Here is a 19,389-nt window from a genome sequence, read left to right as displayed (position 1 = left end):
CATTTAATCCTAATTGGGTAATTTGCACAGTGACTCTTGAACTCACAAATGGTTTGTGGTAGATATAGTATAACTCCACAATTAATACGTATTGCATTTTAACAATCTTTACGAGGCTATATAATCATTTTAACAGTTGTGTAAGAAGGGAACTCTTGTTGAGGGTTTACCTCATAATATTGGAACTTTTCTTTAAATTCTTATGCCAATTTTGTTTGTAAAGGAAAAGATGCCTTTAAAAGTAAGAAAATGATAAGCATGGGTGATTACTTTTATTGGAGAGGTTTTTTTCAGCTGAAAAATTGTCATAAGACACATACAATTTCTGAGGCCCAAAATTTTCATAAATGTGTTTTCAGAATCACAAATACTGCAAGAGGCATTGCTTTAGTATTGAGCTTTTAAAAAACATGCTAATAAAATATACCACTGTGTTATCAAATATTTCATATAGTTCTATCTATTTTTAACTTCAGCTACTTATTGTGAGAACTGATTTTAATTGGTCCTCGTTTTTCCAGAGATAGACATCTGTATGATTGTGATGATGGGACTGGGTTCCCTTCTTTAGCAGCACCTGCTGAACCGAGAGGACACTGAGACCACAAAAGAAACCACAGTCTTCTCCCTCAAACAAATGATTTAAGTAAATACGATTAATAAAACATGGCTTCTCTAATGCTGTTTGAAAAATCCCCATTACATTCTCTTTCTTCCTTCCCAGATCTCTCAGAACTTCTGTAGAAAGCAAACATCAAAAGGACCAAAGATTTTTGTAGCGATTCAGCCGCCCACAGCAAAGACGTAAACCCTGATTTTCTTTCAGCCTAGGAAATGATCAGTGAAGAGGCTTCGCAAACAGCCTCTAACATTTGAGGTTAAAAAAGAAAGTCAGTGGAGCAGAACAGTTACTTTCACAAACACCTTCCGGGTTTTTTCTTCCATTTTTTAAGTAACCCTTCTAATCCCCCCAGTAAAATATTTTCATTAGTTTAAGTTTTTGGCTAGGCATTTTAAACATGCTTTAAAAAAACAAATGATAAAATATATTTATGTATTGGGCGTGACTTTTTCTAGTGCTTTTTCCCCTTGTCGCTCTCAAATGCTGATTTCCTCTGGCTATAGAGTTTCAACTAGCTTCTTTGGTGACTCTGCCAAGTCACACCTACCTTAGCAGTTTCCTTTTTGTCTCAGAATTCAGCTTTTGGAATTGAGCTCCGGAATCACTGTTCCTTTTTTTCTTTGGAGACAGACAACTCTACAAAGCAGTTCACCCTAGAATCCCACCAAGCGAACTCTGGTGTTTGGATTTGGGGAGGAAAGCCCATCTCCAGTGCCTACTTGGGGAACTCTGTTACTTACACTGTAGTTTTTTTCAGGTGAGATGCTAAAGCCTATGTTCAAGAAAGGCAAAGAGAGAGATGTGTGGCTTTTTCCAACACTCAGACAATAAAGTCAAAAATAGTACAATTAATAGGGAACCAACTTTACTAGAAACGATAAAGCAATAAACTGGACAGAGATTCAGATGAATTTACAAACAACACATAGATCACTGATAGCCCCCTCTTTTAAAGGAAACATGTATATATCCTCTCACTAGCTTTATTCAAGTATGGACAGAAATAAACCTCAAGAAACCTTGTCTTTTCCTTTCCTACATTAAGCTAGAGATGTCCATATGGGTCTCTCTTTGGATAGCTCTCTCAAAGGAAACAGAAATTCCTAGAGGAGGGTCGTGGGCCAGAGAATAAAACAGGCTTCCAACAACTCACGATTTGTAAACTTTAGTCGGATGTCTGGATTATAATTAAATCAAAACTTGGAAGGCATCTGGGGAAGGGTAGACAGGCTGAATGAGAAGTAGGACAGGGTTTACTAAGCAAATCATGGTGTAGGAAAAACAGATAGCTAACTTTTATGAAATTTTATTTTAATAAAGATTACAATGGCCAAGGGTTGGCCATCTAGACACAGCTAACAAAGGACACCAAGAAGTGGTTGTGTCTCTTTGTTCACATTCTACATAGAAAGTAAAGCAGCAGCAGGAGAGGCTCCTTAGGAAAAAGAGCTCTCTCCCTTCATGAGAACTTCACAGTAATAGAGGTCAGGAAATAAACAGACCTGGCTGTCTCATGGGGCCTAACCATGACCCCCATACAGTCAACCCAAGGGAAAATTCCACTTAGTCCAAGTTAAGCTGACAAAAGGGGTATCAATATTGCCCATTAAAGATAGGTTTATTTGCTCTGACCTAAGCTGCTTGGCAATCCCATGGTCTAAATAGAAAAAAAAAAAAGCTATTTTATTTTCTCTAAAAGCAATAAGCTTATGTCCAAAAGATTATAATTTCTTAGAGATATTGCCAACCCTGTCAATATATGAAAGGCAACTCACATTTTCTCTCCAAGTGACTCTAAATTTTAATCTTTATTATCCTTTCCCAGATGTCACAACTCCTCTCTGCCAGATTCTCTATTATTTCAAGAGACAAGAATATTCCTTAAGGCCTCCTTTTGAATATACATCTTTCTGATATCATGTCTCTGGTTTCCCTGAACACTGTCACATCAACAAACCTATCTTGTGCCTGGATTCTAGGCTTTGAAAATAATTGTATCAGTTTAGCCAGGCACAATCAACATTTCTCTCTTACTTTCTTCAATTCTGCTTTCTTCAATTCAAGCAGAACGTTTTGTTTGCACTGCCCCAATTCTATGCATAAAAGTGTTGATGCAGAAGTTGGCATAATTGTGCACAGAGACAAACCTTTCTGCAAATAAGACAACTGTCACTCATGGACCACAGGAAGATTCTATTCTGAGACTGGTCTAACATAACATCAGCTATGGAAGTCCTAGGAGGGTATGGCTTGTGGAGTAATACCCTGATTAGTGTGCACTGAAAGCTCACAGTATTTTTTTTAAGCATCAAAAAGCCTTGCTCCTCTAGAAACGTTTAGCGCATTCAAGCCCACACACGCTCAGATAGTAATGATAATCCTTTCTTTGTTTGTGGGATTTGGAAGAGCTACAAAGAATTAAAAAAGCCACAATATTTTGACAAAGTGATGCATTCTTCTCTAGGTGTAGTTGATGGAAACTTTTGGACTTTCCCTGTTCAACTGATAAAATTGCAATTATAATTGCAAGAACATTGGAGTATATAAGATTTTATAGGCATACAACAGATAAAGACACATGCTTATTAGGTGCATATGAAGTACCTTATATTTTTTAAATCATCCATTTGCACAAAAATGTACAGTTTTAAAAGTATTCTCTGATACATTATCATGACATTTAGTATAAAAATAATTTATTACTCAACTAATATTTAAACAGCATCATTGATTTTCTCCACTTCTGATTAAATGAGGAAGGGTGTTGGCAATTTTTAAAAAATTTAATAAAAATTTCTACTCACCTGTTTCCAAGCAAGATTTGAACTGATATTTAGTATTAAACACAGGTAAAACAACAACATTAAAAATCAAAGACAAGACAAGGTAAAAGGAGTAGATATTTCCCAGCAATTGTAACAAGTTAATTGTCACAGTTGGGCCATGAATTTGCCTCCACAGGTGTCAGCATTTGCTCACCAGATGGAACTGCTGAAACTCTGCGCCTGTTTAACAGGGTGTTTCTAGACTTCTCTCACCAGCAGGGGCCCTGGATTAATTATACTGCTTTATTTCTCAGAAAGTGGTGAGAAATCTTCAAGGAATCTTGAAGAATGCCTATTTTTAAAATGCAGATTCCTGGGCCTGCCCTAGGCTCTCTGGAGATAGGGTTCTGGAATTTGCATTTTCATATTACCCACCAGGTGACATTTTTGCTCTCTAAAATTTGGAAACCACTACCTTCCTGGGAATGGTGTCAATTGCATGAGAACTATAGAAAAGTCAGCAACAACGAGATAGAAAACTGTTGTAGTGACCAGCCCCTTGGATATTGCTTTATGCTTTGCTATTTCTGCCCTGTACAGGAAATATATTAAAATGCCTGGTCCACAGTTCACTTAATTTTTTATTTTGAATGGTCTCATCCATGTGTTTGAACTCCTCTGACTATTACGTTATTCTCTTTCCAGCATCCCATCCCCCATCTGCCCATCCATACTTTTTTGGTTCCTGCCACAAGCCCCTGATAATTGTGCATGCCCCATAACCTGCTGGTTACTCCTGAGCCCACTTTGATAGGTCTGCATGTGCTACAGTCTCTGCTTATCTCGCTGGGATTAATTCACTCCATGCTGGTCATGGGTCTGTCTGAGACCCTCCCTACTCCAGCTTCTAGCCATCAATGTCTAGGTATGGACCTACATTGGAGAAATTATCTGTTCTTTGTTCTTGAAAGATATTTCCAGTTTACTGGCTTTATTGGCTTATTCTCTGTATTCGAGGTATGTATCTTACACTTTTCCCACTCTCTCCACACTCTCAGACACAGTCAATTGCCCCTGCTCTTTTCCATTTTCCCCCATATATTTATTGGCTTATATTATTGTCTTATGATGTGCCTCTTACATTTGACAATTTCATATGAAGTCATATCCAACATCTGGCCTTTAAGTTTACGGTCCTAATTTCTACACTAAACTTATGAATTCTCTAGTCATATATTTGGGAATTCATCATCATTTAACATTCATTTACCCCCAAGTAATTTTGTTTGTTCTTGTTCCCTGTGAAGTTTTGCCTTTTGCTAAAAATTTACAATAATACTCCTCCTCCCTCTTTGTGGAATCATTAAGACTCCTGTCAAAAATCTTTGCTCTATTCTTGAGAGGTACCCATTGTCCGTAGCTCAGAGCCTCCCTTTCTGGTCATATACCACTCAGGAAATCATTTTTAAAAGAGCATGGACAGCACATTCTGGGAGTTTTCTATGGTTATGCTGCTTCCAAAGCAATCTGCATGAATCTTCAGCAACCTGCAAGAAGACAAGATAGAAATACTACCTCTACACTCATCTCCTTTATTCTTCTACTCAAGACTTGAAAGTGTTTAGGATGCCTCCCACTTTTCTTCAAACTGATCATACAAGCCAGGACAAGTGCAGAGTGGCCAGTGGGTACAGAAGGCTTAGGATCTCACTTCTGAATTTTGGAAAAGTTTATCAGGGGAGGCAGCACAGCAGATACAGCACATCAGGTCTGTAACACAGGAAATTCCAGAGCAACCCATAGGGAATCACACTTAGCTCCTCATGGGACTTACTCACAGGATTTCTTCCATCAGTCATATGCCAGAGCCACTTCATACTAGTTGGAGGGAGTGAGCCAATTGTTACCTTTTGGGACCTTTGCAAGCTAGTCGTTAAACACGGGCATTATTAAATTATGTAAATTTACAATCAAATCAATTATATTAAAAACAAAGGTAACAAATACTAAAAACTCACCACTTTTTAATTATTTTACTATGTTTTACTATTATCTATGCTCTTGAGATAATTTATATCTACTAAATCTGTATGGCGGAAATAATAGATGAGAGTGTGCCACTGCACATCTCTTCCCATCTCCGTGTTCAGTAATATCAAGTTAGTAATTTGAAATAGGTTACGGTGGGATATTTACACCACAGAAATCAGCACGTGCTGCAAATCAGGATTTAACCAACCCTCTCCTCCGACCCCCAGCCAGTTGTTAAATACGTACTAGTGCATTATTTGCTGTGAACCCAGCTCACTTAGTATTAAGATGGGAAGTGCAAAAGTACGCCATGGTTACAGGTCAAATTTCCCATCTTAACTTAAAACTTTCTCACTGCCCCCAATCTGCTTTCCTTTCCATATGGTCCAACATGTCTCAAGCCAAGGCCTGTGGAAACACGACCTATATCAAACAACTTACCTGAATAACATTCACACTGGCCCTCCTTTTAAAAATCTTCAGGAATTCTTTCATATAAATTTTACATCTACTTTTTCTCTGCTTAAAGTCCCTGCTCTTTTACCTGCATTGTCTCCTATACCCTACTCTGAACTTGTGTGTCTATGTATTTGTATCTGCGTGTTTGGGTTTATGTGTTCATATCTGTATGTACCAGATAGTAGCTGGGCAGTTACTTCTGATTGACTAACTTTAAATTAAAATATCTGTAATTTAAGCCCAGCTTAGTATCTACTAAAACACTAGAAGGTGAGATCATTAACTGTCTTAGAATCAATACTTGAGTCCTTAAGAGGGAATTCAGGAGGTTAGCAAACATTATTAAAAGATCAGAAAATGGATTCAGGAAAATCTAAAGAAAATAAGACTCTTTATGCGGCAATGATAAGGCTAATGGGGAACTGAAAGTGATCATGGAGAATGATTGGGAATTTTATACAGAGAAGTCTTTGTTCTCTGTTTCCACTCACAGTAAGTCAGGAGAGATTCAACTTACAGCACTTCATCTAAAGAACTGTAGAAGAATTCAGTAAGAGAAAATTATCTAAAGGTTTTCTTTCTCCTAAAGTTGTTTTTAATCAACGTTTTAATCAATGATCCTACAGAAGCTGAATTTGAAGGTAGAGAGTCTAATTACGAAAAAGTCACTCAAAAATATAGTCAGTGGGAGATGGGATGTCTGAGTTGTCCCCACAAACAGATATGGACTCTGGCTTTCTAATATCCTACAAAGTTCTAAGCTTAACTGAAGATCTTATTTAGTAAAGTTACCCCAAGTAGAGTGTGTACGGTTAAGGAATAAGGATATAAATACCTAAGACACATGATACCAAATTTGACCAAAGAAACATCCTGTCTAAAACCCTGCTTCTGATAAAGTCACTGAAGTTATTTTGCTGGAGAGCATATGAAAGCCTCTAATAAACAACTTCCCCTAATATTTCATGAGGCCCTTGTATTTGTCTAGTCTCATTTTGAACCAATTTATGTATTAACTTGCTATGCACAATTTATGTGCAACCTCCTGGTAATTACTTCCCTATTTTTTGTTGCCACTCTAATGATAGACATAGTTTCTATACAAGTTTCTTCCAGTATCCTGGAATTTGCTAAATCTCTGGGTATATATTATAATATTTTTGAAATAGAAAAGGTAAAAACCACTAAATGCATTCATTTATTGGTTAATACAATTAATTCAAATGAATAAATCAATTACTTTAAAAAGTCGGAATTAACCTTATTCAAGCTCTACAATATTTAAGGCTTCTAGGGAGTTTTGTAATTTGGCCTCTACTTATCTATTTAATGTTTTCTTTCACCACAACCTTTGTCCAACCTACTCCAAATGCTTCAACTATAGTAAATTACTAAATTACTTTCAGTTCCTCATGGAGATTTGGCAGGAGGACATTTCCTATTTCTGGAGGGCCTTTCCTTCTACTGTGAAAACACCTGACTCATCCCTGGCATCCCCTACCCCTAGTTTAAGTGCTACCTCCATATGTGTCCATAGCACTTTGTGCTTGCCTTCCCCAGGAATATCTGAATCTCTCATTAGGCTTTCAGGTTCTGGAAAACAGGGACAGTGTCATTTTTGTCCATCATTGTATCCCAAGGTAGTAGACACTCAATAATAATTATTAAATGTGTAAATCAAGTAAGTTGGTGGATTTTAAATAATAGTATCACTATGTTCTCAGTCTAGAGGCCAGTCTATCAACCCTGTGCCTTTGAAGTTGAAATTGAAGAATGGCCCAACTTCATGGCTATTATATTCCTCATTTTCTGAATCATGCCAGGAATCATGAAGTTTCCCAAACGCAAATTCATGATGATTTTACACACGTGTCATTTCATGCCTTTGCTTTCTTTCCTAATGATGCCTGGGTCTTCATTGGACTTTTTGGCTAATATCTTCAGATAATACTTGTAATGGTTTCAGTGTCTTTTTTTCCAGGTAGGAAATAATTATTTGGAATTATCATCCTATAAGCATGGTTTGTAGGATAGAAAAAATCAGAAACAGTGAACTGAGTTTACATTTATCTTAAGTTAGATTCTGTATGTTACCAGCAGCACAAATTGTATCTCTTTGTCAAAGAGAGCTGAAAAGCTATTGTAAAGTTCAAGAACATCTCCCCTAAGGAACAAAAACAGGAGAAAACTTCTGTTATGATGAGTGAAATCAAACAAACCTTAATTCCGAAACCGCTTTCTTCTCAGAAAGATGACTTTTTAAGGGAGGAGACCAAAACAAGAGTGAAAAACCAGAGGCAAGGACCTTGGGACCAGTAAAAATTAGTTAAGCATAAAGGGATCTGCTTGAAAGTTATGTACAGGGAGAACAGAAGAGTGTTATGGCAGCAAAGTATGAATTAAGAAAAGATGTCTTGGTTTATAAAAGCTTTTACTTGGTTTTATTCATCTCCTCTAAGATGTATGATACTTTAAGATTGGAAAGTAATTTTCTTATAGTTTTAATGAAGACATTTTGCTTTATTTTTTTAATTTTAATTTTATTTATATATATTTTTTGAGACAGAGTCTCACTCTGTTGCCCAGGCTGGAGGGTACTGGCACCATCTCGGCTCACTGCAATCTCCGCCTCCCAGGTTCAAGCGATTCTCCTGCCTCAGCCTCCCGAGTAGCTGGGATTACAGGCAACCGCCACCACCCCTGGCTAATTTTTATATTTTTAGTAGAGACAGGTTTCACCATGTTGGCCAGGCTGGTCTCAAACTTCTGACATCAGATGATCCACCCACCTCGGCCTCCTAAAGTGCTGGGATTACAGGCATAAGCCACCACATCTAGCCTTTGATATTAATTTAAAACCAGTTTTCAGCTTATAAGTTATTTAAATTATCTTTCTATAATAGACTTTAGGTGCTTGTAGATGATAGTTTCTGAAATAAATCATCATTTTAACTCCAAGTCCAGTCTCAGGAAATTGTAGGTGAATAATGAAGGTCACTTTATGACAATTATTAGTGAAAATATAGTTATCTGCTTAGATCATTATTGGGAACAAGCACATTTTTCTTTTTCTTTGAAAAGAAAAAGGGTCAAATGATATAAATCTTCCACTTGTGTCTCATGATAACTAAAGATTGGTGCTTAAAGCATGAACATCTCTTTTTCTGCCTCTCTCCATAAACTTGCTTTCTTAATGATTTTAATCAAATGTTCAGGTGAAATGGCATTGATTTTATATCATGAGGCTTCGAAAAGCAGCTCAAGAGGGTTGAGACACATTCAAACTAGTCATTGTAGTAGTGATCACAGATCATTGTGATGGCAGGGACAGGATAATTGAAAGATTCTCCTCTCTAGTCCAAAAAAAGTCAGTTGCACAAAGACAGGACTGGGGAGACAGAGTTTAGTGGTGCATGTATAAAAAAGATGATCATTATCTAGGTTCATGCCCTGAAATTGGTTTTTACATCTCACTGGTTTATATTAGTCTGAACAGACCCAATTTTTTCCCATAATATTAAGTTTTTTGAAGTACTTAAGGAACGCTGTTTAATTTAAAGTCTTGTAGGATGTTCCTCATTTTTGATTCGTCTGATTATTTCCTCTTGATATCCAATTATTTACTTTGGTTCCTCTTTCCCCTGAATTTCCTGTAAACAATAAGTTGGGTCTTAAACAGGGGTTGACACACTATGACGCTGGGACCAAATCCAATCTACTGCTTATTTTTATAAATAAAGTTTTATTGGCACATAGTCATACCCATTTGCTTATATATTGACAGAGCTGAGAAGTTGTGACAGAGACAGGGTGGCCCACACAGCCTAAAATAATTATGATCTAACTCTTTCCAAATAAAATTTGCCAACTCATCGACTAAGAAATTGATTAGGTTCAGGTAAAATATTTTGGCACCAAGGTGATGTACTTCATATTATACCATCATGAGGCACACTGTCAAGTTGCCCCACTGTTGTGATACTGAATCAGTAGACTTGGTTAAGGTAGTGATAGCCAGCTCCCTCCATTGTAAAGGCATACTTTTCCCCTTTTAATTTAGTAATTCATGGAGTTATATTTGGTTCTGTGTAAACGTCTGATTTTCTGAAAAATCCTTTACCTAAAAGTTTCACCATCCATTGATGATCCTGAATTATTACATTAAGAAATAAAAAATGTTATTTTCCAAATCTATCATTTCTTTAGCATTTATTAGCTGACACAATAAAATAGCCTAAACTCACCCTATAATTTCCCTGCCCCAGACCTGGAATCAGTCATTTGTTTCCCAGTTGGTCCAGGTTCCTTTAGGCGGGAAATAACATCTAGAAATCAATATCTAGATACTAGGTACACTCATTGCCACTGGAGTGTCATTGTTTCTAGGCCCTTACTGTGATGCTTTCGAGAGAGAGAAAAATGTTCATTTTATATTTAATATTAGTTTTGAAATTTTCATTTAATATTGGTATTTTTCTTTTATACTGAGTCCTAGTCCTGTTAATATTAATGTCAATTTATATGTTTTATTCTACTGCAAATTTAAAATATTTCAAAGTCTCAACACCAGTGTTACCATTAATAATAAACCTAAAGAGTGAAGTTTAGGATTTCTTTCCAGTACTTTTTCCCTAAGAATATATCCAAATAACATATACAGAGTACTGTTGTCTTTCATTCGTTACTTTTTTTTTTGAAGACAGGGTCTCACTTTGTCACCCAGGCTGGAGTGCAGTATTATGATCTTGGCTCACTGCAACCTCCACGTCCCAGGCTCAAGTACCCTCCCACCTCAGCCTCCTGAGGAGCTGGAACTACAGGTATATGCCACCAACCCTGGCTAATGTTTTTGTATTTTTTGTAGACACAGGGTTTCACCATGCTGCCCAGGCCACTCTGGAACTCCTGAATGTAAGCAATCCACCCATCTTGGCTTCCTAAATTGCTGGGATTACAGGTATGAGCCACCAAGCCTGGCCCAGAGTTTTCAAGTTAGTTAAAATAGTTTTTCCCTCATGTGGTTATATTGTCTTAGTTGGGAGGGGTTATAAAAAACATTTTTAGGACAATTGGGGAAATTTGAATATGGCTAGATACTAATAGATATTATGGAATTACCATTCATTTTCTTAGGTATCACAATGGTATCGTGGTTAAGTAGGTAATTGTCCTTATTCTCAGCTAATTCATGTCAACATAGTGATAAAGTGTCATGATGTCTGCAACTTTCTTTCAAAAGGCATGGCAAAACAAAGTGTGTGTGTGTGTGTGTGTGTGTGCGCGCGCGCATATGTATAGAGAGAAAGAGTACAAACGATGAAGCAAATTGGGCAAAATATTAAAAATTAGTAAAACTGGGTAGAAATTATTTGCACTATTCTTATAACTCTTCCTTAGCTTGAAATTTTATCAATAATTAAAATTTAGAGAAAAGGGTAGAAGAGAAAGAAAAATATTATCACTGTTCCATGTGAATTTTTTACAGTGTTCCATACACATACACACAAACACTTTCCCACTTTGGGCAAAATTAATTAATGTATGTATCCTGTGGAAAGAAGCTTATAAGTTTGCTCTGTTTTAGCAGAAGGGTCAGACCATACATAAGGCTCTGAGTGTTACCCTGTGGAAGTGAATAGGCAGAAAGGAATGTAATCAGATGAGAATGGTGTCTTAGGTTTAACAGAATGTCAAGTTTTCTCAGCTTTCCTTCATTTCAGTTCAGTTTTTCTAAAGGTGAGATAGAACCCAAGTATTTAAGAATATTTTGCTTTTAAGCAGCTATACTAATGTTCCCCGCGTCTTCCACCATCCTGCTAGACCTGGGATTAGTATACGTTTTGTGGAAAGAGTGCCAAAGAATAAATATTTCAGGCCGGTAGGCCATACAGTCTCTGTTGGCATCTATTCAACTCCGTCATTGCAGCACACGAAAGCAGCCAGAGACAAATAAACTTGGCTCTGTTCCAACAAAACTTTACTTATGGACACAGAAATTTTAATTTCATTTAATTTCTACACAACACAAATTCTTTTTTATCTCCTTTTTTTAACCATTTAAACACGCAAAAACACATTCTTAGCTTGCAGGCAATACAAAAAACAGGCAGAGGGCCAGATATGGACTAACCCAGAGAACAAAAGGGAAAACTTACAATTGAATCTTTGTGTTAGCTGTCCTTTAGCTGCCTAGCTTAACTTTGGTGAAGGAAAGGGGCTCTCCTGGATGGTGCGACAGGTTTGAGCAGCACTATACTCTTAAGCCATTGAGCAGAGAGCAGGAGACTCCTCTGTGACCTCCAAGATTAAAGAAGTCCATGAGCTGCTCTAAGTAGGGAGGCTTGCTTCTAGTTTGCAATCAGCGTGATTGAAGGAGTCATAATGAAGGTAATGGTAACTGGAACCTTGGTCTGTTAGTCCAGAATCTACTCAGAGTTGGAGAGCAATGTCTTATTTGCTCCCTTCTGCAAGTGAAGCCACCTTACCCACTGTCTGTGCTTTGAGGCCTTTACCTTGACAGGTCAATCTCATGTTAATATATCTGTGCAGTACAATGGGTTTGCTTTCAGATATGAACTTGTCTTATTTAAATAAATATATATTAGATACTGATACAAATAACTTCCTAAGCAATAAGCTTTATTTGTAATAATTTATATCCTTTAACTATAATGCCATAGTGATCCTGAACCACGACGTGTGGGCATCATTACTGTGGTGTCCTCTGGCCAGTGAGGATTTTCCTCCTAAACCCTCCTCCACTAAAATGGCAAATGAGTTGAAAGCATACTCCCTCCAAAAAGAACTCATAAAAGAAAGACCTTATAGGGATGGAGACAGATATGGGGAAAGAGAAAGATATAATATCCTCAATATTAAAAGTTTGTTAGGAGAAAGATTTACATTTGTTTCACACGGTCTCAAACAATAAAAGGAGGACCAATGTGTACCAGAGACAGATCTGAGCTTAGTATAAAAAAAGGAATAAAAAAAGGAAAAGAAAAAAATTCTATAGCTATCAAAAGATAAAATACAATGCCCGCAAAGATAGCAAGTTCAACATCAGGAGATGGACATGTACCTAGGATGTATGAAACATAGGAACACTTAGTAGAGAAGTGGAAGAGATTTAAACATTAAAACCATTGAGCTAGATGACTTTTAAGGTTTATGATCTTTAATACTCAGGCTTGACAATTTTGAGATGGTACTCTTTCTTTTGTTTAGAACAAAAAGGCAAACATAAATAACCAAGAGACAATTCCTTATTCTTCTAGTTTAACCAGAACTAAAACAAGTGTGGTTCATTCAACCATAACAAATCAGGGCCCTACCATTTGTCTAGTAGTGGTTTATGCTAGTTATTTTCCTCTTCTCAATGAATATTTATTGAGGTTGGGTTACCTACAATGTGCCAGATACAAAGGTAGGATGGTGAAGACAGATGCAAATTCCACTTCCATAGAATTTACTAGAGTTTACTGGAGAAAATAAACATTTAACAAGTAATTACAATACAAAATGAGTGTTAAGATTGTACAGGAAAAGGGCACTATGGTGGTTTTTGATATGGGATCACAAATTATTTGATACTCCTCCTATTGAGAGTTTGGATCTAAATGCCTTCTACTTGAATCTCAATGGGCCTTATAATTACTTTGACCAGTGGACAAAATAGAAGCAATACTATGTGATTTCTAAGACTAAGTCATGAAAGCTTTAAGGCTTCTGCCTTTTTTGATGGAAGACAAGCTCCTGGAGCTCAGAGGCATTATATAGGAAGTCTGGCTCCTCTGAGGCCACTATGCTTTGAAGAAGCCAAGCTTCATGGAGAGGCCATGCATCGCTCCAGATGACAGTTCCCAGCTACACCCAGCTTTCTAGTCATCTCAGCCCAGACGAAAGAAGTCATCAGATTATTCTCCTCCCCAGCCATTCAAGTCCTCCAAGCTCAAACTCCAAAAATTATGAAGCAGAGACAAACTATCCTCTCCATGTCCTGTCAAAATTCTTGACTCTGTCCAAATTCATCTCAATAGGCATCACAGAAACATATACCAAGAAGACCTAACTTCAACAAGGGCCCAAAGAAGGTCTCACTGAGGAAGTCACATTTGTGCAGAGACATGAAGAACACATGAATATAGTCAGCCACAGGAATGTTCTCAGTAGAAGAAACATCCATCTGAAGACCCAGTGGATCTACCAGGAACTGACAGAGCCCAGCAGTCTGGAGAGGAGTAGGAGGGGCAGGAGTCTAGTGACAGATTAAAGAGCTAAGCAGAGTCCAGCTTTGGGTATCCCATGGGCAACATTAAGGCATCTGAACTTTACTCAAAGTGTGAAGAAAAACCACAGAAGGGTTTTCAGTATCTGAATGACATGACTAGCTGTGTTTGCTTTGGGGCAAGGCTGAAGAAGTAGGTGTTGCGGCTGCAATTCAGGTGAGAGAGGATGGTGGCCCTATCAGGGTGATAGCAAAGGATATCGACATGCAAAAGGTAAATTTCCAGAATTTAATAAGCCCTTGGCTGTAGGAGTGGGGAGTAAGAGAGGGAAGAGTCACCTTGGGCTTCTGATTGGGCAGTGAGTACATCCTGTTGTCATTTACAGAAAAGGGAATGCTGGAGGAAGAACAGGGTGCAGAGAGCGATGAATACCTTTACCTGAGGCATGGAAAATGTGAAGTGCCAGAGAGACATCCTCATAGCAAAGCCCCAGAGACAGCTGGCTAAACATTGTAGATAAGGAGGAAGGTGTAGAGAGAAATGAATATAACAGTGTGTATTGTACTCCTGGTGCTTTATATACATCGTTTCCTTTAATTCTGCTAACAACCACTTGGGTGTGTTCAGTGACATCGTTAACTTGACTAAGATCATAGAGGTAGGAAGTGGGAAGGTACAGATTTTAATACAGATTTTCTTACTCCACATTAAAAAAAGACAATCATAATGCCAGATGATTCTTTGTAGGTTTGGAAGGTAGCAAAATCAGCATTTGTGAATGCCACTCCAGTCAGTTTAGTGAGTGACCTATACACCTAACAGTATGAACACGGGTCAGAACAAGAGAAAGCTGTCCAGCTGGTCCAGGTCATGATGCAGACGGCAATGCCACTTGGCCTTGATGCAGAGAGTTCACTGGTGTCCCGGTGTATTCTGGGCTCTAGAATGTCTTATGGAGCATGTCAAAACCTTTATAGGTTCTCACATAGTAGAGACCTTCAGGGTTCTGCAGCACAATCATGCCATCTTTACAAGTTTTAAGTTTTCTTTTAAGATCTAGCTCTTTAATCACTATTGGACCCTGGTGATCATTATGATAACTATCATTTGTCAAGCAGATACATGTAGTAGGCATTGTAGTAAGTGTTTTCCATGTTTTAGTGTGTTTATCCCTCACAAGAACCATATGAGGTATGTATTTTTTTAACTTCCATTTCATAAACAAGAGTTTGGCTCCTGATCTTAAGATACCAGGTAACAATGAGACTCAGAGCTATTCTAATGAGCTGGGTGTCATCTGAGCCACCAGATGCTTCTAGGAGTGCCTAAGCAGTACCAACTTATGAAACCAATGTGGAATGGGCGTGAAGACCCAAGTAATTTACACAGACAGGCAGCTCCCACTCAGCATGCCACTCCTGCCACAGCAGCATCCCTCCTTCAACCCACACCCATAGCCCCTAAGACCCCCTCTAGAGAAAGGAAAAAATGAGCCAGTTTTACAGCTGAATCTACACATGCACTGGTCCAGACAGAAGCTGAGTGCTGGGATTGATGGTACTGCTCAGAGAAGTCCCTGAAAGGGGATTGAGGAGGGAAATTTACCATGCAAATGTAATTTCAATAGGATGATTTCCATGTTCACTCTACCTGATGTAAAGAATTAGTGACTGGCTCATATTAGTACTCAACAAATAGTTTTTAACAGATGAATAAAAGATGGATTAGTAACAATTTGTGGGCAGTAGCTAATGGTTTGGCCAGTAGGTTACGGACATTGAAGGAATAAGATTGGAGGATTTGTGAAAATAAGTCTCAAAAAAATTGTTGGAATTAGTCCAGAGTGCACATGTATTGTATGGAGGTGATTTTAAAGAAGTAGGTGGGAGTCATGGCATACTATGTGTATATCACTCTTCTTCTCCAGCAACCTGCCACTTGCTGAATGGGCTTACGATAAAATGCTCCTAGTGATGGGAACAGGGGCTATGGACTGCTCAACCATGTAGGTTGCTTTTATCAAGGCTAATCCGACTACTGTACCTGTGAGTCCTTAGCATGGTATAATACCCCAAGGGAATCAGCCAATTTTAGCCAGTTCCAATATTTTATTGCACACTTTTATCATGGAAAGGACAGAAAAAATAAACTGGATTTTCTTTCACTATATACTGTTTTTGTGCCAACTGTGTATCCATAATATCCCACAGGACATTGTTTCTTCCTAAGGAAGTCCATTTACTGTGTAAGAAGTAGAGCAATAGGCTGAAGCGCAGGCATTCACCGCATCACCCGGATGCTGCTGTCCTTATAAAACGACAGATAGCCAATTGAAGACTCCGCTACAGAATGAACTGGGAAGCAATATTTTCTGAGGTTCAATGCTGTTTTGTAAGAAGTGATTTTGCTCTGATTAGTGACCAATATATGGTGCCATTTCTCACAAAGACAGAATATGCACATAGTTGTACCATTAAATACAAGTGGGAATGGTGCTTTTCACAATAACCCCAAAGATCCTTTAATAAAATTTCGGTTCCCTATCCCCAGGACTCCAGGCTCTGCTGGTTTTACTTCTAATGCTTCCACCGGAGGACAACAATGGTTACATTGACTTAAGATCTGATGCAAATGTTTGCCTTTTGGGGTTTGTCATACCATGAAGCAAACAGACATAAAAGAAGGTTACAGTGTTGGTTGGAACAATAGACCTATCAAGGGGATATAGGAGTGCTATAATTTAATACAGGCAGGGAGAAGCAGATGAAATCCAAAGAATTCCTAAGACACCTTATGGAATTGTATGCCAGGGATAAAAGTCAACCTCTGCAAGTCAGTCCTTCAGAAATTAAGGTAGCAGTCAACCTATTAAGTAAAGAACTGCAATCAGTCAAGATGCTGGCTGAAAGCAAAGGGCATATGTAATTCACAGTAGAGAAGGGAAATTATAAATCTGAATTATGATCTTGACCATTTGCAGAAGCAAGGACCACTTACAGAAAGGTGTTCATCCTTGATCTGACACACACACACACACACACACACACACGAACACATACACACTTTCTGTTCACTTCCTTCACCTCCCTTTTCTATACTATTTTATATGAGGTGTTGTTATTGGTAGTGAACTTTAAAATTCCATTCACAGGTCATGGAATATCAAGATAGATCATGACAAGACGAGAGGATGATGGGACAAAAAGATATGACCTAGGGATCTTGGATTTGGAGCTGGATGCTGTCACAAATAAGACTTTAAGTTTATTCCCTTTGGGAATGAAGTGAGTACATTTTGGGTTGTAAAAGATAAAACAACAGTGTTAGGTGGAAGCAAATTTTTTGCTGTTTTAAGTATAGAAAGAAGGCTATGTGTTGATTTTTCCAACTAAAACTGTGAACTGTAGAAGGTGTTCTCTTTCTTTTTTCTCAGTTTCTGAGCCCCCTTCCTCCTTTGTAGAAATCCCCACTATAAGCGGAGGCCTGATGCATGCTTTCCCAGCCTGCTTTGCAGTTAGAGCATGAGTGTGGGACCTGAGCTCAGCCCCATGGATGTTGCACTTAGAAGCCAGTGGTGCAGAGAAGCAGGGCCTGTTGAGGAGCTGTTAGGACCCTGAGCTGGGTGGCATGACAGGAACAGGAACAAAGGCAGTGTTGCCAGCAGAGATGTCCAATGTCATGAGACCACAGAGGAGGAGGCACGCCATGGTGTCCAGTAGTCATAGTTAAACTTAAGAGGATAATTCCAAAGGGAGTTGGGTTCCAAACCTGACTCTTTTCTGTCTTCCCAGATTTCATTATTCCCAACTGTTTGGTAAGCTTGGGTCTGTGGCCTAACTGATGCTTCCGTGGGTTAGTCAAATATCTTTCCAGCTGGGCACGGTGGCTCATGCCTGTAATCCCAGCACTTTGGAAGGCCAAGGTGGGCAGATCATGAGGTCAGGAGATTGAGACCACGGTGAAACCCCGTCTCTACTAAAAATACAAAAAAAGTTAGCCAGGCGTGGTGGTGGGCACCTGTAGTCCCAGCTACTTGGGAGACTGAGTCCACAGAATGGCGGGAACCCAGGAGGCAGAGCTTGCAGTGAGCCGAGATCATGCCACTGCACATCAGCCTGGAACAACAGAGTGAGACTTCGTCTCAAAAAAAAAAAAAAATCTTTCCACAGAAATCTTTTTACTACAAAATTTAACTAGAAAGGATTTCTGTTGCTTATAAGCTAAAACCTTTGTAAATGCAAGGAGGATGGACTAGATGCATTGTAAGATTCCTCCCAGCTTTAAAATTATGTGACACTATAAAACTTATGTTAGAATATATAAAGAAAATAACCCCAGATTATAAACATACTCCCTTCACTAACCTTCTAATTCTTATTTAATATCATCTGATGGCTGTATTTACGTATGTATAGATATAAATAAACATAAATGCATATTTTTATACATACATTTTTTTTTCAGGGGTAGTCCCCCAAAAGAATAAACTTCAAGTGCCTGGAGTTCTATGGTATCCACCAGGGTACTGGCATATTGTAAAAGCTACCATTTTATTTCTCCCAATCCATGGCTTTATTCTCCTTCCTTCATTTAACCCATACCAGATAAGTTTCTGCCTACCTAGCCCTGCAGCTTTATAAAATCTTTGCAAAGTTTATGCCCAAAAGGTCGGTATTTCATTACTTAAAACTGCTTAGTAAAACTCCCTAAGAGGTTAGTAATAAAGACATCAATAAAGTATATAATAGTTGCCTCCATATCACTCACAAATACTGGGTGACATACTGGAGGACACAGCATCCTTTGCTGCTGAGGAAGCTGCAAAGCATTTACCTCTGCATATAGGCGTAAAGGCTGCCAGAGAGAAAGGTCGGGTTACCCACAAAGGGATGCGCATCAGACTAACAGTGGATATCTCTGCAGAAACCCTAGAAGCCAGAAGAGAGTGAGGGCCAATATTCAACATTCTAAAAGAAAATAATTTTCAACTCAGAATATCATATCCAGCCAAACTAAGCTTCATAAGTGAAGGAGAAATAAAATCCTTTACAGACAAGCAAATGCTGAGAGATTTTGCCACCACGAGGCCTGTCTTACAAGAGCTCCTGAGGGAAGCACTAAATACAGAAAGAAAAACCAGTACTGGCCACTGCAAAAACGTACCAAATTGTAGATCATCAACACCATGAAGAAACTGCATCAACTAATGGGCAAAATAACTAGCTAGCATCATAATGACAGGATCAAATTCACACATAACAATATTAACCTTAAATGTAAATGG

General features: G+C 38.3%; 1 protein-coding gene and 1 long non-coding RNA gene across 4 annotated transcripts in view; one reads left to right on the top strand and one right to left on the bottom strand.

The window, feature by feature from the left end:
• Nucleotides 1–19,389, bottom strand: part of CCDC148 (coiled-coil domain containing 148) — a 274,146-nt gene that overhangs the window by 20,545 nt on the left and 234,212 nt on the right. The gene's annotated exons all lie outside the window — the stretch shown is intronic.
• The window catches only part of LOC105516841, a 70,390-nt gene that overhangs the window by 25,714 nt on the left and 25,287 nt on the right, over nucleotides 1–19,389 (top strand). Inside the window, exon 4 of the long non-coding RNA XR_001002552.1 lies at nucleotides 16,656–16,789. This is a non-coding gene — a long non-coding RNA (uncharacterized LOC105516841). The remainder of the gene's footprint in view (nucleotides 1–16,655; nucleotides 16,790–19,389) is intronic.

Source organism: Colobus angolensis, unplaced genomic scaffold (assembly GCF_000951035.1).
Source record: "Colobus angolensis palliatus isolate OR3802 unplaced genomic scaffold, Cang.pa_1.0 Scaffold292, whole genome shotgun sequence".
Classification (NCBI taxonomy): Eukaryota; Metazoa; Chordata; class Mammalia; order Primates; family Cercopithecidae; genus Colobus; species Colobus angolensis.
Note: the sequence above shows the minus strand (reverse complement) of the source record. Positions and strands in the feature narration are given on the sequence as shown.